The sequence below is a fragment of the Bactrocera oleae genome, chromosome 4 (genome assembly GCF_042242935.1).
Source record: "Bactrocera oleae isolate idBacOlea1 chromosome 4, idBacOlea1, whole genome shotgun sequence".
NCBI lineage: Eukaryota > Metazoa > Arthropoda > Insecta > Diptera > Tephritidae > Bactrocera > Bactrocera oleae.
Window position 1 is genome coordinate 69,765,714 of NC_091538.1, and position 22,782 is coordinate 69,788,495.

Consider the following 22,782-nt stretch of genomic DNA (forward strand, 5'->3'; position numbering starts at 1 on the left):
CATAGAGCAAATATAAAATATGTGTGTGCGGTACAAATGAGCAGCTGCAAGAAGAAAAGCTTTGATTGAAAACCAAAGTTGATGGCGTTGGCTGTGGCAAGTGCGGCATACAAATATAGACGAAGTGAAATGGGGGCGTAATTTGTTTGTGGCAGCTAGTTTTTATCTATATATTAAAGATTTGCTAAATATGTGCGAATGAAATTGTGATCTAGCGATTATAATAGTTTATAAAAAGAATATTTAGATTATTATTTATTTTTCATATCGCTAGCTGGATTCCATTCGAAACACCAAGTCAGTGTAAGTGCATCATTTTTTTTGTCCTCGCTGTACTAGACAATACTTGTATATGTATATTGTAAGATTGAGAGATCCCGCTAGATCACTGCTTGATCTTATGAAATTTTCATCCATTGCTTGCACTGAAAGATCTCAATTCGCATAATCTTTCTTTCAAAGACTCCGAAAGCTGCCGTCTAACAAATGTGGGTGACCGAAAATACTTGACTAGAAAGAACTGTCCGTAAGACCGTCTTTTTGTATATAAGCGAACTACTCCCTCAGTTTGAGATATTAACCTGAAATTTTGCACCTGACTTTTTCTAACTAAGAAACTGCTCATTTGTCGGAACAGTTGGTATCGAACAACAATAGGCTATAGCTGTCTTACAAACTGATCAATCGAATTCATGTTCTTGTATGGAAACTTTTTTATTTGACAAGATATCTTCACGAAATTCGGCACGGATTATTGTCCATGGCATCGCTACAAGCTCCGTACAAATTAGTCAGATCGAACTACTATAGCATATAGCTGCCATACAAACTGATCAATCAAAGCGAGTCATTGTATGGAAACGTGTGTTTTTGTGAAGGGTATTATAGCTTCGGTCCAGCTGAAGTCAAAGTTATTTCTTGTTTTTATTATTTCCCATTTTCACTACATTTTATTTTTTGCGTTGCAATAAAATAAAATACTCAATCATTAGCGCTTTTAATTACATGGATTATCTCTTCTTCTTCTCTTGCAGGTGAGTCCAACGCAACTTTATCACTAAGTACTACATGCAATAAAGATAAAGTCGGTTATTTAATGGCGATCACAGAGGTAAAGGGTGTCTTTTTAATTTTGTGCTACGTGAAATGTATAAATTGTGCGTATAAAATGTTGCATTTTAGCTGCCACCGATGTGACAATTGGTGCACGCCCGCCATATTTATGCAACATGCAATTGCCGGTTGTGCGAAAAGCGCGTACATTAATTACGAAAACAAAAGGAGGAAGAAAAACAAAAACATAAGCGCTGTGCTTCCAACTCTATGCCTGGAAATAAACGCGATGTGGATGCAACAAAAAGAAGAGGCGTCCCAATTGGCAATTGTAACTGTCGATTTCGCGGCCATTTGTCATATCGACGGTGGTGTTACAACATACACACCTACGTGTGTGTGACTGCATGTGAAATGTAATTATTGGGGTTGATGCGCCGACACTTGCTGCCACAGTAGTACATGTATATTCGTTTGAACATATACGATGTAGTATTTGCAGTGTCGTGTCGGCGGCCCATGGGAAAGTGCCGAATTTTTGATAAATGTGGCAATGCGCCTGCGCCGACTTTGTCCTTTGAAAGACTCACCTCCGTTCGCGCGCCGTTTATTGGAAATTATTAATTGGCACTGGGGTTGGGTCGCGCACGGCTGACCGAGTTTTATAATTTTCACAGCATGCAATTTATGAGATTCGCATTCGTTTTCGCTATGCTTACATGCCACTCTGCGCTTCGCGCTTCTTGCACTCACGTATGTTACCTTTTCATTACGCATGCGTATTTGACCTGCGGCTGCACCGTTGCACCGCTGCACTTTGGTGCGCTGTTGATCGATGATCACGGTACAAATCACACATATCAAGCGCACGAAAATGATACGCATTACTAACTTGCAACCGATTATAATGATTGCAATAATAACAAGAAGTGAACTGTGTAGCAAGTGGCTGATAAAGCGTTTTGTTGTTATTATCTGCTATATACATACAAGCGGTTTGTTTTTGCATACTGTGACCCAGTTGCTATAAGTTGCGGCAATGGTGGCACGTGTGTGTCACGGCGCAAGCGAATGCAAATATGGTCGACCGTTTCACTCATCTTGCGACTGCGTTGCTGCATCACATCGATTCGTTCGCATCACTTCACTTGCTGCGCCGTAATGTGCGCACATGATTGATTTGGCCGCGGGGTCAGACAATCAATCACAAAGTGATCAGAGATGAGGGCAAAGCGCACACGTCTAAGCGGTCGGCGAGCGTGATAAATGTGCGCGATTTAGAAAGTGGCGCGCGTTTCGCTTTCCGTGAAGTATGGTCGTTGAAGAGGGGTCACTAAATCGCCGTGACATGTGCGTTAAACACGCGCTTAGTTGAGCATTGCACCGAATGACATTTACGCTCGCAGGTGGAAAAATTTTTGGAATATATTAAATATGAGTAGTGGAATTTGGCACGCCGTTTAATACACATTATAGCTTATAGTGCTATATATAAAGTAGTTCTCTTTTGTAAATTTTTATAAAACCATTTTGCTTTCATTTACGAAAAATTATTATATTTTCTTTTATTTTTTTTAGTTATTTTTTAAAACTCTAATATATATTAGAAAATAAATTAGAAGCTTTAAAGCCATTATAGTGTTGAAAACTAAATACATAGAATGCAAAGAAATTCAATCTACCAACACCGTCAAAATTCTACGAGAAATAATCGATATTGTTCGATTAAAAAATAACCAATATATTAACCTATTTTTCTTAATTTTCATTTTCTTCGATTTGATTGTAATTTGATTTTTACTACCTTCAATAATTTGTTTTAGTTATTTTGTGTACATAAATTTCCGATAAAAAATCGGTGAACTATTGGTGAAAATTACCACTACGTTTATTTCCTTAGCTTCCTTATTTAATTCGATAAAATTAGAAATTTTATTAATCTCGACTTCTTACTCAATCGGATTTGATTGTAATTTTGATTTTACCACTCCCTTAACTTTTTTTCTTCATTTTGTGCTCTTTACTTTTTCGATAAAAAAAAACCGATGTGTTGATGAAAATTATCATAACTTCTATAAAATATTGTTTTTTCTTAAGATTTTTATTTTTTTTAATATTTTGGTGTTCTCTACCTCAAAGGAGTCATCTCTTGAAAATATCGAAAAATTAATTAAAGAGAAACGATTAGTTTTAATCGATATTTTTTAGAAGTGTTTTATTTAATTATAAAATAAGAAATTTTATTATCCTTTAATTTTTATTTAATCGGAAACTTTTTCGATATTTTGTGCTCATTATATTTTCGATAGAAAAAAATCGGTGTGTTGATGATTGATGAAAACTCATATCATCATATTAAAATCCCTATAGCGACTTTACATTTTTAGATTTATAGAAGCATACAAATTTTTAAAAGTCCAAGCGTGCATAGAGTAATTTAAGGTTTAAGAATGAAAACAGTTTGTGTACGCCCACACGTTTATTTGTATGCTCCGTTGATCTCCACCTCCGATAAGCCTTATCTTTCCCCACCGTTAATGCTAATTTCAACAATGACCCTTTGTGCAGCTTTTAATGACTTTAATGACTGAAAGTACTGCATCGGATAAGGCGAATCGTGATCGCCAGCTTACGGCAAGTGTATTGAGATATATCGCGGCAAAGCGCAGAATTTGGCGCAGACCGCGCATTATGTATAAAAATGGCACATATACATGGATAACTGTAAATAGCGCTTTCTTTTCGGTCGCGTAATCGCAAACCGAACAAGCTACAAGCAACATACAACAACACACGTATATAATATGTGCAACATATATCCTTTCGCCTCGTCACCATTTAGGGCAACGAAAATTTCACATAAACGCAAATCGCAATAATAAAAGCAAAAACAGCACACAATAAATATGTGGAGGAAAACCAGGTATCCCTTGCAACTGTAACAACAACCTACTCAAAATCTTGGTCACTGACATCATTTATTGTGTGCTTTCCTCACGCTCTCAATTCGCTTCTTTCACATCATTTATCAGCGTCCGTTCGTCGGGGCGTCCAGTCGGCCCATCGACCCATCGGTCCATCGGCAGTACGCCTCGTCGTTGTTGCAACATTGATGCCGCTTGTAGATAGCGCATGGCAACATGCGGCATATGAAACCTGTGGCAGCAGTGCCCTTCACCAACAGAAAGCACATTGCGAAACAACAAGAGCAACAACTACGGCGGCAACAATGCAATAACGCAAATATTTCATGCATTTCATTTTGGTTGCATTTAATGCGTTGTGCGGCAGCATTTAATGAAAGTTTGTATCGATCTTGCCGTCGTCGGCCGCCGGTTACTTGTTTGTGGCCCATTCTTCCTGGCCAATTTCCGCACACACATTTGCACGCAAAAGGGCGAATTTTTGTGCAGTTCCAATGCGTTCGCATTCGTTGCATTTCGTTGATTGTAATTATGTTGCTGCCTCGGCTGCAGCTTTGGCTGCTGCGCGCCGCTCCGTCCGACTAAATTGTAGTGTTGTAATAATGGTGGCGGTTCGTTCGCTGGCGGCCGCCTCTGCACATTTCTGTGGCCACTGCCGCTTTGCACCGTTTTGGGCGTCTACGGAATTCATTGCATTTCGCTTGCCACACATAATTTGTGCATTCTGCCACCGCGTGCCTTGCTTCTTCCTCTGTGCTCCACTGTACTTTAATGTTTCGTTTGCAGCTTTTTTGCTTTGCTTTGCTTTTGTTGCCTACATTAAGGCACATTTCATTAAAATTTGTTGTCATTGTTTTCGGCTTTCATTATTTTTTACTTTCTGCTCTTTTCCTTTTGTATTGGGATTGTTGTTGTTGTAATTTTTGTGGCTGGCTCGTTGCTGCCACCTCTTTGCCAATTGTTGCCGCCTTAACTGCCACTTCGCCATTTAATCATGAAATACTGCCAGCACGTTTTTTTTGTTGCTGTATGTGTGTGTTCTGCATTGTTGTTGTAGCTGTTGCAGCCAACATTTTATCACCACAAATTAGAGTTCGCAGCTTTTTCGACGTTTTATCGCTCATTATTACTGCGCTTCATGTTTTTGTATAGTTCGGTTATGACAGTATTTTTAAAGGGTGGCAGTGTTGCCATCGTGATATTTTTTGCAAACATATTTTTATACTTTGAACAGGGCATATTAAGTTCGCCACGAAGTTTGTAACACATAAAAGGATAAATGATCAGCACGATGAGCTGCGTCGATCTAACCATCCTCCGTCTGTCTGTCCATCTGTATATACGCGAACTAGTCTCTCGGTTTTTGAGAAATCGGTCTGAAATTTTGCACTTGTCATTATATCCAAACATATTAAGTTTGCCACGAAGTTTGTAACACCTAGAGGGAAATGCCGAAGACCATATAAAATATATACATAAATAATCAGCATGATGAGCTGAGTTGATTTAGCCATGTCCGTCTGTCTGTATATATATACAAACTTGTCCCTCAGATTTTAAGCTATTAATTTGAAATTTTGCACCTGTTCTTTTGTCACTAAGAAGCTGTTCATTTGTCGGAACGACCGAATCACCGATATCGGTTTGCTATAGCATATAGCTGCAATATAAATTGAACGATTAAAATCATGTTCGTGTAGAACGTGTTACGTGTTTTCTTGTTTCTTAAATATTTTAGTTGTTGTGTACAAAAGTACAAAGTAATGTAATATTTTTAAGTGTAGTGTTTATAGATGGATACTAAAATAGACCTCGGCACTATAAACGTTTTGACTTCGATACTGATTCAGACCGATCTTCAAACGACTTTCTGCTATAAAAAAGCACATTTCACTCATTTGAATTCGGTTTAGAACTTGTAGGACCATTGTACCTCTATTTATAAGATATACGTAATATCAAAGCACTATCCATAAATAAGAGGTGAAAGGCGGTAGAGGTAAAAATCTAGAAAAGATGTAAGCGCCAATTAATTATGTAGGTGTCTTCAGAAATTCGCGGGCTTGTTGAGTCTAATTGTAAAAGTTTTTTTAGTATTATATGTTAATATACATGCCTCTGATGTACGATAAAATTTTCAGCTGTATTAATTGTTTACTTTATCTGTAGTAGTCGCTAAGGTTAGCTGGTTTTTTTATAGGCCTTGACGATTTTCGTTTGTTAAAAGCTCACACTTCCTTCCAAAACCAATACTGTAACGGGAAGCCAACCTCCATTTTTGCCATGGGCTCCATGTCACTTTTTCAGATTTCTAAAAATAAAGAGAACATTAAAAAGCTGTTGTTTTACAAAATAGATAAAAATCGCTGATAGAGCTAAAGGCTATCCCAAAAATCGAGTTTAAGAAGTGTTTCGACGATTGGAAGAAGTGCTGGCATAAGGCGACAGCATTAATGTAGTAGCATGAATAAATATTTTTGTATTTCAAACTATGAAACTTCACACAAAAAACAGATCTTCAGTTTCAGAGTGAGCTGAGTTCCTTCAGATTCCAAATAATGTATTCTAACCAGATCTACTCTTCTTCTGAGAGACATCAAGAGAGATACTACTGTAGTTCTCAGAGAACTAGGCAGCTATCTGTTCTCCACAGCATTGGCTGTGAACTATATCCTACAAGGACAGGCATAAGAAACTGTTGATGTTCATTTTCAATAGTTTTAGGTGTGCAGTTTCGTAAGTGGTGGCGTGACTCGGTTAGCTAGGATAAGTTTAGTTAAACCTTAAACGTTGCCAAACTTTCCATGATATTATAAAAAGATTTTTGTACACTCTTTTAGTACATGCCAACTTTCCTACCACTACACTTACACATTTCCTCATATATGTATGTATGTGTGTGATCTTACTTGTATGTTTTCTTAATCGCCATGCTGAGCACAGGAATTTCCCATGCTTATTATTCTTGGAAGCGTGTCGAGCATCATTTTGCGTCATAACAACGTTCGTCATTTCCTTCGCCGCACACACATGCAGTGGCACGTCGCGCCACATAAACACTACGCCCCAAATGTTCGCGTACAATTGGCTGCATTTAATTGGTTTTTCTCAACCAACACCACACATTGCTTGCCCCGCACACCCGCCTCACCGCTCTGCGTGCAAATTAAGTAAAGCTTCTGCGCAATCACTTTTGCTATTGTTGCTGTTGTTACTGTTGCTTGCTTGCTAGCGTAATTTAATAATTTTGTCTGTCCACATAAAATGTTGCAAATTGCCAGGCAGGCGCATAGTTCGATCGCGGTGATGTGGCGCGATAAAATGCACCCATTTTTACTGCAATTATCTACAAAATATCAAGTGTTGCTGCATGCTCGCCACACTCATGTTGGACGCTGTGGCACAACTTGGCGCGTTTGTACATACAAGTAGTAGTTGCTTGTTGCAAGATTGAATGAGCAGTTAAGGAGGCATGTCAAAGGCGCTATTAATGAATAGCAAACGCTGCCAGATAGATGATGAGCTATGACGATCAGGCTGCCGGTGGTGTGCAACAATTGCATGCCAACATCACCAACACCATTATTATCATGGTTGCTGCCCCTTAAACAGCTTCTGTGCATTTTGTTCTGTAGCACACCTCCGCATGTGTTAAGCCAAGAGTGAGTGGGCTTCTTGCCTCTGGGCCATACGTTGTCGATGGTGGTCAAGTACGACCAATATGTTTTCTAAAGGACCTCCGACAGAATTGTTGAATGTTGGTAGGAGAATTGGACATCCGTAGAGGTTATTTCGTGTTGAGTTTTTATGAGATGTTCAATAGCGCTTTTGTGAAAGGTAAGGCAGAAGAGAGGGGAGAAAAATAAAAGTAATTTGTAATAAAAATCAATGTTGCTAGAATTTGCTAAATTTAGTGTTGGCTCGCAGTTCAATTTATAAAAATTAAAATCAATTAAAAAAAATTATAAAAATTTTCTACATGGTCCTTAATAAGGTTTTATTAAAGCAAGTGACGAAATTTCACCAAATATTTACTGAGCTAAACATAAGCAAGTGCTTCTGGGAATGTTCGCGAGCAATATTTTACTTAATAAACAATACTCTTACATAACATTTATTCTTCGCAGAGCACCCTTTCGCTCTTCTAGTTTAGTCTAATTGAGTTGAATTTCTAATCAGGTCTTAATAACTCAAAATAAAATTTCACAGGAAATAGTTGTACCAATCTAGGAAAATGTTTTTTATTCATTTGGTTTGCATGCGCAAATTATTTGGACCTGTCCGGGTCAGTTTTGATCTTGAGCTTATGTAGACGATTTTGTTTAACAACAATCGTCAGAGTAGTGCCACATACCCTGTATACGAGGTACATATATATACGATATATATGTCGTATATAGGACATGTGAAGTCACTGCGGCAACAACAACAACAAGCATCCGTTAAATCGATTAACTACTTCTCATTGCTTTGAGTACATACATTTCTTCACTGCTTTTCGCATTGCTGATCAGTTTTTGCGGCAATTTAAATTGTTTTGCTTGCGTTGTTGCTGTTTTTACGCCACATTGTTTTTATTATTGTAATCAACATTGATGAACGTTGGGAAATGTGCAAAACACCTGTAATCTGCTGGCTGCAACATCCTTGCAACTCTATTCAACAACACGACATAGGAATGCATTGTGCCACAGCGCTCACTCACTCGCTCATCCACTCGCTCACCTACTCACTTGTCAAGCACACAGGTGTTCATGTATGTGTGCATTCGTTACATGTTCCACTATCAGCTTAATTCATCTGCAACTGATCAGCGCGGCATGATCACTTTTCTGCTGCAGTGAGTACAACTGCGTGCTGCTAGCAAACTGCAGTACTGCTACACACACACACATACACACACATATATGTACGTATTTACAACCGCTGTGTTGGCTGCCACAATGATTTTTATTCATGAAATTGTTAACGAGATTGATGATGCGTTGTTGTTGACGTTGTGTTGTAGCGGTAGTCCTTGCAGCTTTTTGTTGTAACAACTATTATTGGTATTGTTGTTGCGCTGTCAGAACGATTGGCTGTTGCAGTTATTGTTGCATGGCATTGCTTGTGTCTTCGCTCATTTTGCTTTGTTTTCCTTTGAATTTGCTACGCGAAAACTAATGTTTGATGTTGCAACATGTTGCACATGACTAGCATAGCAGCGCTTGTTGATTGTTTTACTTAAATGCTATTATACATTCATTATTGCTTTTATTCTGCTGTCTCAACACTAACATACACACACACACACACATAGACTACTTGTCGTTCTTGCTCAAATGAAGTTGCATCTGCATGATGTTGCAGCTGTTGCATATTGTCACATTGTTGACGCTTTGCTGTTGTGTGAAACGCGTGTAATTGTGTTGCTGTTAATTTTCCGATCTTCACTGTAATTATTATTTTTTATGTTCTGCTTTCAATTTCATTAGCAACGTCCGGTTGCCGCTCGTACGAAGTGTGAGCGTAAGTTACCAGAACAACTACATATATACAAAATGTTTGTTTTGATTGCTGTCGTAAAATTGTTTTCAAATCAGAGTAATTGCTTGATTGTTCCTTTTAGCAGCAGCTATTAAAACAGCAACAATAGATTCATATTCCACGGGGGGCAAGCAAAACTATTCACTGACAAACAAATTTTAGTTGGACTTTATGATATTAAGGACTTAACAATTTGTAAAATATTACTGATAAAATATTTTCTTTTGAACGCAGGGTCATACCATCTCAATCTGATTTCAACTAGACATATTTTTCATATTTTTTTCCAATTTAGCGAGTTATAAACTTATCTGCCAAATAGTAGCACATCTTCCTACTAAAAAGAGACAAACCTAAAAATCGGTAGAGTTGAACTTGTTGTTAGTTGTTAGTCTGGCATCTTTAGCATGCCTTAAATCTTAGAGTTACTGGCTGTTGTAGGCCGCATATAGTTCGTTTGGTTAACCTACATATAGATTGTGAATACTTTTCTTAAATGATATCACATAAGAATAAATGCTAACTTTGCCTGCAACAAAGCTATACTACCCTACACAGTTGCATGTCTTATAGTATTAAAGCGTCTAAAAAGATTTTCCTCTTTACTTTGATTGTTCAGTTTATATGGCAGCTACGTATATGCTATAGTAGTCCGATCTAAACCATTTGCTTTGGATATTATAGCGCTGCTTTGGGCCGATGCCAAATTTCGTGAAGATATCTTGCTAAATAAAAAAGTTTTCGATAAAATAACTTGATTTCGATCGGTCAGTTTCTATGACAGCTATATGCTATAGTGGTTCGGTATCGGGGGTTGGTTTAATTGAGCAGATCTCAAAAACTGAGAGACGAATAGACGGTATATAAATACGAACAGACAGACATGGCTAACTACGTTATGTTGATCATTTATACATAAACTTTACACAGTTTCCGACGTTTTTTTCTGGGTGTTATAAACTTCATGGCAAACTTAATATACGCTTTTCGGGGTATAAAAGCTTCAATAACTGGATTTTAATAACTCTCTTTAGAGTGAGAGAGAGAAAGTGAAAATTGGGGAAATGTTTTTAACAGAACAGGAGAAAGAGAAAACAAAAACTCCTAAAAATTTAACTTCTGAAATCAGAAACAATTCTATTTAGTTCAATTCTGGTAAATTACAGCATTCCCACATAAGATTACTTGAACATTTTTGGTCATGCCGTTTGTAATTCTTCGCAAAACGAAATTGATCTTATGGTATTAATATCGAAAAGATATCTTAGGATAGCTGCTGATAAGATTAAATTTAATACAAAGATCGTTTACACGACTGACTAAAGAAGTGAGAGACAAGGTGCTTTAACACTAGTTTAGTAAAGACGAAAAAGTCAAAAGTTAGATGTTAGATTATTCTATATTGGCTTTTTTCATTCAATTCGGACAGTGACTAACAGTAATATTTTAACCGCAATCGAGCAATGTTTAGTCGGACCTTCTCTGACTGAAGAGAGGTATACTTTGCTTAGCACAAGAACTTCATTAGCTCTCTTCCCATTCATCCAGGGTGAGAAAAGTTCAAAAGGGCGCAAGTACTAACGGTGGATCAATGCTTCCGTTGGTATTAGTGTGATCGTAGTGTAATTTCAGGATAGCAATTTTTTGATCCCTTTAATGATTTTTGAGGTATTCTTGTGTGCTATATTAATAATGGACAGACAGAAAAATTTCATAAAGATCCGAACGAAATTTAAACTCTTTAATTGAAAAATTTATCCCAGTGCCTTGGTGAGATTTTTTGCTTGGAATCGCTTTCAAAATTTCGAATAAATAAACTGGAGATTTTCTGGAACATGCTACATGAAATTTCGTAATCTCATGAAAAATTTGTCTGGATGAGCGGTGAATGACAGATTTACAGACACTATTATTCTTTATTCTTCTTCTTAACAATTCATAACCAATCGAATTTCTGCTACGTTACTGAATATTATTATTATTTCTTCTTTCTCAGGCAACAACGAACTTTTTGATATTTCTGAACACATTCGAAACAGTTGATAAATTTCCCAAAGTGATTTTACAATAAGTCGAGGGCACCTTAATAAAAAATAAATAAATAAAATGTGAGCTGAAATTCGGCGACATTACACATGACCATAAGCATACTACTACTACAGTTACAACACATTTAAATATCTCAATCGCTATTACATTCTTTCTTTTCACAAACGTATGCAACCAGTAATAAGCCTCGCTTTTTTCTGCGTCTTCCGTGTTGCATGTTTTTAATGCCAGATAACAAAAGAATGGAAAAAAAATTAATCACAACCGCTATTCACCAGCCGGGATTGCATGCAAGGATGCTTGTTTGCAACTCATTGTTGTTGCCATCGGCCAGGCACTTGCCTTTTGAATGGATGAGTGCCAATAAAATTGATGAATGACGCCTTAAGCTGTCAGCTGCTAACCGTTAAGTGCGCATAAAAATCATTTTACGAAATGTGCAACAGCCGCGCGCACCCCTTTACACTTCCCTCTCTCTGCGCGGCATCTCGCTACGTGGTTCTTACGATTTGTTTATTGTTGATTTTGTGTCGTGCTAATCGGTGAGGCGACTGATTGGCTGGCTGTTTTCCCGTGCGGCTGATTGGTCCGTCGCTTAGCTGGTGGCGTCTTTATTTCGCACCACGCTGCAAGCGTCGCAGAACGACAGCGCGTTAAATGGTCGTAAAAAGTTTGGTAAACATGCCACAACAACAAGTGCAATAATAAAAAACACCACAGCAATATTCGCTAAGTGCAGCACAGCGGCTGTGGGGTACATATGTGCGCTTATGGTGCGCAAATGTGCAACGTCATTAATGTAGCGTCAACGAGCTGCAACTAATACGCTTTTGTGGCATGTTTTAGCTGGTGAGACGAATTTTTTTTAGTATTTCGTTGGTCAGAGCTTTTAGCGTTATTAATATATATATGTTATATATGTATGCTTGCTTTGTGGCATGAACTTGTTGCACCTACTCGCGCGAATGTGTGTATATGTAATTTGTCTAATACTATTTTTGTTTGTTTTTGCTGACATGTTGCAAATATTTGCTTAGCGCTGCACATAAATATGCGCATTTGACATTGATTTCCACGTAGGTGTCTTTGATGGCGCAAACTTTTTGCTTGTTTACTGCCACACGGCGCTGTCCACCGATCCTATCTTTTATAAAAATACAAATTTTTGTTATTTTTTGTATATTTTTCTGATGTTTGACAGCCATTTATTGACTGTGGTGTACTTGCAATATGTTGCAAACAATTAATTTTCTATGCAACGCTGCAGCAGATATGGCAGAAAAAAAATCGCAATTCACAAACAATCGTTGCAACTGTAAAAGCAATCAATTTGGTTTGGTAAACAAAAACAAAAAGCATAGCAACAATAACAACCAGCACAACAATTCGTTTTGAGCTTTTCGCTTGACATGTTTCTGACAGCTGTTGCCATCGTACGTTTGCTGCGTTGTTGTTAAAATCATTTTGTTTTGTTGTTGTTGCATATTTTTTATTTGCTCTTATGCTATTATTTTCCCATTCGTTGCGAACCAATGCTAGTTGGCGCTCAATATGTTGCTATGATATTTTTCAAACCAAGATTTTTTCTCGCCGTTGTCGCTAGATGCTTGTTTTTGTTATTTTTAATTTTTTTTTTTTTTGATCATGTTTATGTTGCTTTTATTTGCCGTTGACCGCTATGCCGCACGGGCAATTGGCTGGTATGCCCGTTTCGTGCGCAATTCGTGCCACGTTTGACCTTTTCAGCTGTCAATGAATTGGTTTGCCGTGTCGGGATTAAATCGAGTCAAGTTGCAGCAGAAAAAGCAAAAAAAAAACGCTTTAGCAAAAATCGCAAATAACAATAAGTAAAGTACTGGCAAGCCTTACATTGCGCGCCAGCTCGGTGAAAAACGACAACAACAACTACATCTCGACTGCTAGCCGGCATGATTTACTTACTGCATGCGTCGCACTAAGCTGCAGCGCTCACAGACACACGTACACGTGCATGTATGCTAATGAACTGCCATCGTTCGCTCGTCTGTTGATTTATTTCGAATTTTTTTCATTTAATCGCAATTTTATTTTATTTTTATTCGCTGTGCATTTTAATTTGCAACAAATAATCCGTTTTATATGCAACATATATTATATCGACAACAACTACAACATCGACACATATTATGAGATTTTTATGCAGAACTACATTGTTTTATAATAACTTATTTAGAAATAATATAATAAGATGTATTAAGTCGAGTTTGCTGCTTAAGTCTTTCGTTCTCACATTTGAGGAATTCAGTGTATGCAAGCGCTCTGTCATCGTGAATTCACCAGCAAGCGTTACGAGCGTTATAAAATACCAGTGGTGTTGTGAAATATGATCTTAAATTCTTGTTGTTTTTGATTTGTTTATTATTTGTTAATGCAAACCATAAAATATTATTAAAAGCTCAATTAAAAGCTGTGAGTGTGATTTTCTCAGTTCTTAAAGCATGCCACATAATAATTTTCAGGTTCATGAAGAACTCGTAAAGCATTTTTGAGGATATTAGTAAATGCTGCTCTTGGTTTTAATAACTTTAAATCTGGTTTAGACTGAGACGTATTCTTCCAAGTATTTTAAAATTATTTGGTTGGTTGAAAAGAAAGAAGCGAGGCATTAGTCCGCAGGCGGCCTCACTTAGACCACTGATAGGCCCATTGTGCTCCCGACTGGTAATCAATTATGGAGCTCAGTGGATTTGGAAAAATACTTGAGTTTTTCTACGCCAGCTGCCAAAGTTTTTATATTGTTGGAACACTGGAAGTCGTGGAAGATAACTGTGTAGTTTCAATCGGCTGAAGGCAAAGCATTCGTGAAGTTAATGTTCCAGCGTCTCATCATTCTCCGCGCCTGCTCTGTGTTTTGTCAAATCCGCATTACCAAAGGTGGGATCTTAGTTCTCTCCTACCTAAAACTAGAAGCTGTTTTCTCTGTCTATCATCACCTCTACCCCAAATCACCATTGTGATATGCTTTATGTTTTTAGTGTTCCGAAACCTGAGATATTTCTCTTGGGTTCATTGTTTCAAGCAATGCTTGCAGGAGTTGAATGGTTTATATTTCACTTGAGTAGGAATATGTACGAGTATTGGCCGGATATCGAAGATAAGCCTTTGTTGCGCGAGTTTACATTGCGGCCGCAATCCTCAGCAAGCATTCCCTGTTTCAGGGGGATTTTAAAATTAGATTAAGTATCTCTTAGGTAAATTCGAAAACGAAAATTTTCACAGTAAATAATGAAATGACACCTAAAAGTATGCAAAGAAATAATGCAATTATTTTCAATTTGTTTTAACATCTTAATTTTTTTAGCGGTCGAGTTTTAAATTTTATTTACTGACATTCTCTGGTCGAAGGGTGTAAAGGTTTGAAAATATGTTAAATCTGAAAAAGAGTTTAGTTGTTTTTTAAGGCAGATTACGCATACTTTTAGGCACTTTATATTTTGAAGAGTGTTTGAGATATTCAACCCTATACGAAAAAAAAATTATTGATAAAGTTAGATATCATTTATGTATACTTTTTATAAGATGTATGCAATTTAATATATCAACATTTTTTCTTGTTTACCGTTAAGTTCACATTCGTGTGCTTAATGGAATGGACGTAAACTACCCATAGAAATCAAATTGATGTTGATAAATTGCAAACTGACACCCGAAACCATTCGCCGTATATGTTACGGTCAGCAAAGCAATTCCAACAACAACAACACATAGTAAATGTTAACAACAACAACTTTAAAAAGGCACCGTAACCGCATTGGGTGTGAGACGTTTCATTTCGAAATTAATTTTTAATACAGATACTAAAAGGGAATTTAAGGGTTTTATCGTGTCCCATAATTTTCTTTTTTTTAATTTTTTGATGAATTAAAGCAGAAAATGCGACAATGACGAATTGTGAGTTAAGAAAAACGTAAGATAAAACTGAAGCAACAGATGAAGACGTGTGGTTGCATTGAAAACTTGCCGAACCCAAACAGACACACGCAGTCACATGTGAAGGGTGGGGAGCGCGGCGGTTGCGGCGGTGACTGAGACTAAGCGTGAGTAGAAGATTACCTTCATTGTGGTTTAATATATCCGCAAGTGGTTGTCGGCGTACAAATCATGCGGCAAGTGCAGCAACGCGTACAACAAACACAACAACAGCAAAAACAACAAACGAAAGTAACAACATCCACAGCAGAGACAGCGACCGCAGCGTGTGACCAGCGTCTCATGAGCGTTGCAGGTGCGACACCAACAGACAGCGCGGACCACCATCAGCCGGCGGTCAGGCAGACAACGGCTTACAACCGCAAACTGTGCGAAGTGCGACGACGGTTCGTTTGCTTGCTTGGCTTTTTTTTCAAAATTTTTTATTTGTCTTGTTCATTCGATTCGATTATTTGTAGCCACTTAAGCGCACACTTTCACTTTTTCACCGATGCGGGCGGGCGTCGACAACTGAGTATTCTGCCTTCAGCGCTCCTCGTCGTTGCAGCAATCTCAGCAGTGTCCCACCTTCTTTATTGATTCATCTGCATTCAATCGAAATGAAGCGGAATGAGATTTTTCTGTTTTTTCTTTTTTTATTAATTTTTTTTTGGTGCTGGCCACATTATTGCCGGTTTCGATTACAGTTGAATGCATTTTGCTGCATTGTTGCTGATGATGCCGAAAATGCCCAAGTTGTTGCAGCAGTTGTTGAGGTGGTTTCTGCTGCTGTTGTTGGTGCTGTTGCTGTTATTTAATCAAAAAGGCGTGAGCGTGGACTTAATATTTATGCCATATACACATACATACAGATATGTGGTTGTGGGAAATGTACATACTTTTATAAAAAGGTATGTTATGCGTATACGTGTGTATATGTATGTATCATTTTACGTGTTTTTTGCGGGCGTAGGGCGTACGTGCAGCATATGAAGCACACTTACTGGCACACAGTCATACGAGTATGTACTTACATATATTGAGTTTCATGTTGCAAGGATCTTCCCTACAAGAAACTGCTGATGGGTTTACCAATGCACTCACAATTATTATGTCAGTACTGACAGTCAAATGAACAGTCAAGTGACTGTCTGTGTTTACGATTTTTCCAAAAGCAAATTCTGTATAAAACGACAAGAGACAGCATGCATTTCCATAGCAGTTTCGAGAATTTCTGAAATACTTATGTAGCTATTATTCCGTGCGATAAACCAAAAGTGTAGCGTGCTTCTGTGCAATAACTCTTTTTGTGTTAAAAAAATAAATAAATAACGAAAGAGTTTTCAAATAAAATTATATATTTAGTTAATTTTAATTTTTATTTAGGCATTTTTTAATTCCGAAATATCCATGAACTGCAAAAACACATACATCAAAGCTTTTGAAAGGGGCAAGAATGAAATTAAGCGACAATTTATTTTCATAATTTTTTATTTAATTATATTTTTGTTGCACTCCTTTTTTATATTTACGTATTCGCATATTATTATTTAACGAATTTTAATTAAAAGTTTTGAATTTATTAAAGAAATAAAATTTATATTACCTACTGCCCATAAAAGAATTTTTCACTTGTGATAGATTTACAGTCATAACTGACAATTTTCAGCTATGGTAGATTATGGTCAGCAATGACTCAGAAAGACATGAGAGTGAGCAGTGTAGATACATATTGTAGTAAATCAAATCTAATACCCATGTGTTAAAGAGAGTTGCAAACTCGCCCACATACGTTTGTTTACATCAGTTTTTGCACAAGGCTCTTAAGAAAATGATATAAACTTTGTTCTGAGCGCTGACAAAATTTGTTCAGCTATGACTATCATATTACCGGTCAGATGACTGTCACTGTTCTTGTAGGGTTATTAGTGTAACAACGGCAATCAGTTGGTCAGCAACTGACAAAGCGACACACATATAAAGTACATACATACACACATATATGCAAATGTTTGCCAGTGTGTCTTTATAATCATGGCTAATTTGCATGTATTTTCTTGTTTTGACACACTTCAAGAGCTTAATAAAATATACTTATTATCATACATGTAGTGGCTGTGGTTATACCAGTGGTGTTTCAGTACTTTGCTATATATTTTAAAATTTTCGACTGCAGTTTTCATAACTTAGAGTCAAACTTTGTTATGATTTCTTTATTATTGTAATTCTTTCTTTCATTCGACTAAAATAAAGATATTCCACTTGAAATAAAAAATAATACTTTTCGCAATTAAAATTTTTTTCATAAATAAATTTGGCTTTGAGATTTGAAAAATAGTTTTGAAAATTGCTAAATAAGTTAAAAATTCTTCAACTCTTCAAAAATGATGAAAAGTGAATATTTCAGCTTTCTACGAAGAAGTATTACAAGTCAGCTTCCGAGCGAGTGAAATATTACTTAAGACCCTTCTGGTGATAAATCCATTCGGACGATCGGTGAAGGCAATCATTTCTGTTGGTTTATCGACCACTACACACAGTCACATTTGAACACCATATTTACATCATTCTAAAAATTATGGGTTTATCAAAGTCGGAGTTGGAAAATAATAATTATCTTCGGCTTATTTATACTCTATTTATACTCTATCTTGACGTCTCTCTCTCTACCAAGCGAAAATACTAACTATATGTTGCGAATTCTCTGCTCTATTTCAATACATACCTGTCATAGAACATCATAAACATAAGTTTGTCATAAAATTTGTAACACTTTTGCCTTATACTTAAATTTCGGAAACATTTATTTAGAAAATATTTTTAAAAGTAACTATCACCTTAATTGTGTGGGAGACGTAATTATAATTGAAAGAGGAATGAAGAGTTGAACTATGTATAATATATGAAAATTATAGTATACTGTAATTATTATAATCGATTTCCATCTTATGGATCTGTGGATGGAACAGAATAATAAAAAATCGCGATTAAAAATCATGGTTCCCCAATCAGGGTTCATTAATCAGGGTTGATGGTATAAGCGTTAAGTTTAGATGTATTCTTCAATGCTGAATCATGAAAAGATAAAAACAAAAATATTTTGTCAAAAAAAAATAAAAAATAAAAAATTGGGTTGGAACACCTTAAAGATTTGGGGGTGTGAAAATTAGATGTTGGCCGATGCTCAGACCCACCTACCAACCTACTTACAAGCCTTTTCTTCGTAAAATGTTAAGTGATGAAATTACGAGAAATTTTCTTTTCCTTCAAGAAAGTTGTGACCGACGATCAAAAGACATCTCAAGCGCAATTAAAATTTTATTTTAAAACCACTTTTCTCCAATTGTGACATTTTATAAGTGAACTAAATGCGAAAAAAGCCGAAATAATTTATGATTTTTAATCAACGGTCTGCATCGTTCACGCTCACCAGCATCGAATGCCATTTATAGATGTTTATTATTTATGTCAAACGCCAAAACCGAAACACTCCCTGAAGGCATGCGCCCCGCTTCAGCTGTGAAATGCATATTTTTTATCTTTACTGTTAGCTGCTACATGCGTTTACCGTTATCACAGCAATAAATCGTTTATTGTTATTATTTCCATCATTTCAGTTACTAAAGTGAGTTTATGTAGTCGGCACGACTGCGATTCCATGAGAGCCACTCAACTTTTCATATCAGTTGTTGTTGTTGATTTTTCATGCATTAAATTTCATTGAAGACAACAACATCAAGGCATGCATGTTTACCGCAATTGTCCCAGCAAGGAGTTGCAACCAGTTTCGAACTTTGTTGTTGTTATTATTGTTATTGTTTTTTTTTTGTTGGTTTTTTGTTAATCGCCACTATGTTAAGTAAAATGTCTTTGGCGTAAATATCCCGCTATAACGTCGGCGACGATGATTTGGCGACATTGACAGCAAAGCAATTGCGTCGTAGCCAAATCAGGTGCACAGCTACTGCGGCCGCAACAACAACAAAAAGGCAAACATGCGTGCGATAAGAAAACGGCGTGGTTGTTGCTGCGCCGTTAGTGAGTTGGTGCGACAGATCTCCAGCATGCCATTGCCAACGTCTTTTCTCGTCCAGCCAGCAACCAGCAGCCAGCAGCCACCGACCACATCATTGTCACTGCCATCTTAGCTATCGGCCACCACATACACGCTGCGTGCATCGTGCTGCATATGCACTTGCGTTGGCAACATTGACAACATTGGCCATCAACATCATCACTCCACCGAAACAACCATATTTAGTGTTCATTCGTTTCATTTAATTTCTTTGTGATTTTCCTGTGATCGTTGGTATTGTTGTTGTTGTCTCGTTATATGCTTTTAATACATTTAAGTGCGTCTACTTGCGGCAGTCTGCCAAAATTGGTTGCAAAGCACCGTTCGAAAGCAATCCGCGTCACCACCAGCAACGCCACGACGGCAAGTCTCGGTTTGCGTGGTTGTGCGCGCAGCCGCTGGCGCGGGCATGACCTAAAAAGTGCGTGCAACAAGCTCACACATAACTGCACACACACGTACATGCACTTTGGCTAGTTCATAAATTTGGACGCACTTGTCGCTTGAACATTGCGGTGGCATTGACAGTGTGGCAGCACTTGGTTTTTTGTTTTTTGTCTTCGCTGTGTGGCACGTTGTTCGCCTGCATAGCGGTATGTTGTTGTGGCATTGACAGTGTATAACAACAACAAAAATCGTTGTTGCAGCAACGCCACTGCGTCTGCTCGGCTATGCCATGTATTGACAGTTTTGTTGCATGCCACTGAATGCGCACGCGCTAAAATGGCACCGCTTGCCACAGCAATTGCTGCATTTTTGATTTCCCCACTGATTAGCTGTAGTTTTAGTGGATTTTGCAATTTGTGAAAACTCACAGATTTTTTATTTCACTTTCTGCCAGTTTATTTTTTGCTACTTTGTGGCTTGGTAGCTTAAAGTTGCCCGAAAATTATGACAGGAGAATGTTTTGAGTGTGCTATGGTAAAATTGTAGTTGTTGGTTCTTTTCGTACATCAACTGTTATTCGAAATGTATCCATTGTTAATTTTAGGCCACACGATATGTAACCACTCGGAGATAAGTTGCTTTGCTTAAGGTGCAAGAACTTAATTTCAAAAATAATCGTAATAAAATACCTTATAAATACGTATATGCTATAAAATTCTTTCTGGCTAAGTTTTTGTACTAAGTATCACATTCTTTTAATTGCAATATTAATGAAGTAAAGAGAGATTGCATAAAAAAGGATCGTTAATTAAAAGAAAAAATCTTAAAATAATTTAGACATAATTGATTTGAAAAACACTTTTTAATGCTCTTATAGCATTGTGAAATATTGCTGATGGCCTAACAGATTTGAGCTTTACATGTATATACCTATTTTTGTACTTTTTAATTTATAGTTTAAGTTATTCTCCTTGCGTGAACGACTTTATAGCTGCTATTAATTTTACAAAGATCATCGATAACAATGGAATCCAACGTGCAATACTTCACATTGTTTATTGTGCCAAACTATACCCACAAATATGATCCGTTAAATATGCTCAAATATGCATTTTTATTATTCTACTTTTGGTTCACACACTTGTTTGATTACTCTTTTGAGGACTAGAAGACTTTTGTAAAGTATGTGATACGAGCGGCACCAAAAAAGTTTTAAATAATTCATAAAAGCATCAGTTGTTTAGATTTGGTTGATTATTTTCAAATATTCAAACTTTTATATAATGTAACACAAAAATATTAAAATTACCATTTTATCGATTTATAAGTTCATGAAATATTGATTTCTTTAGTTTCAGCTTTCAATTTATTCATTATATATGAAAATTTCTCTATTCTTAATCATTATACGATTAGATGGATCGGTTGGCAAACAACAGATTAACTGTAATTATAGACTGCTAGATCTATGTTTTTCTTATATAAGAAACCAAAATATCAATGAATAAAATTTTGTTCGGTTTTGCCCTGGAAATTCGAATTTTTGATCAGAACAAAAACTGGTAGGCCATTGTACGGAGAACTTAGTACAGAACATGCAGAAATATTTATATATAGAAATGTAATGGATCGCATTTTTGTTTTGATTTCACACTAGCTGTGTGTCCCTCAATTAACTATATTCAATATTATATTAGTTATATATAAATTTTTGTTTAATAAATAAATATTTTATAATTATATAAAACACCTAAATAATTTTAAAAAAGTTCTCACATTCGTCTAATATTGAAATTTTCTATTTCTTTCAGGTAAGAATTGTTTAACAACATTTTTTGGATTCAATGGAATTTTTGAAGTTGGTAAATATTCTGCTTTTAATCACCTGATGCAGCTTATTATTTATATATACTTGTACCTTTAAATATATATTTAAACAAAAACATGCGGCTGTTGGAAATTGGCAATTTATTCTTTTAATTTAAAAAGTTAAAGATGTTCACTGGAAATTTAAAATTCTGCAAATAAAGGCGGTTCATTAAAAAAACTAGACTTACTTAGCCAATCGAGGTCTTAACAGTTAGTTGAAGTTATACAGGAGTAACTTTAAATAAACAAGAGTATAATATACAAATTTAATTTAAAATAAGGTCCACCTATTGAACTGTTAAGCCAATAAAAAAATTAAATGCGTATCTTTAAAATTATTATAATAGACAACCAAATACCTTATTACCATCCACATAAATCTAAATTTTTCCACACACTCCATTTTATGCCTTATCTGTGGGTTTCTTGCAATTTATCATAGGTATTTGCATAATTTATACATATCTACATGTGCATGTATATAATTCGTGTGGCAACAACAAGTACATCATAAATATAAGATGTGTGTTGCAGCAATGCGAAAATCAATCATCAAACCATATCAAAACGATCGAACCAATTTTAACTTGACCGTTGTCACACAGGTTGTGTGCCAACCTTAAAAACCAAAGCTCACCGAAAGGAGCCACGCGCATGCGCCAATGCACTTATGCTAAGCGCAAGAGCAACACAGAGCTGAGAGAGCGCGCGCTCAAACAGGCGAGCGTATTGACGTGAAAGCAGTGCAGGTGCATACAACGCCAACGCATAACAGCCGACAGTTTCGCCAACGTTACGCCGATAACCAATATATAGAACTGCATTCGCCGTGGCAACTGCAACGATGTTGCCATGGTTTTCGTTTGGGGTTGCGACTGGGGCTGCTGTGCCAGCGCGCATACGCAACGCGCGTTCGCACGCGGCGAATTCACCTCAATGCGGCGCGCGCAC

General features: G+C 36.7%; 1 protein-coding gene across 4 annotated transcripts in view; it reads left to right on the top strand.

Annotated features, from left to right (window-relative positions):
* grh (grainy head) overlaps nucleotides 1–22,782 on the top strand; it is a 207,590-nt gene that overhangs the window by 61,803 nt on the left and 123,005 nt on the right. The gene's annotated exons all lie outside the window — the stretch shown is intronic.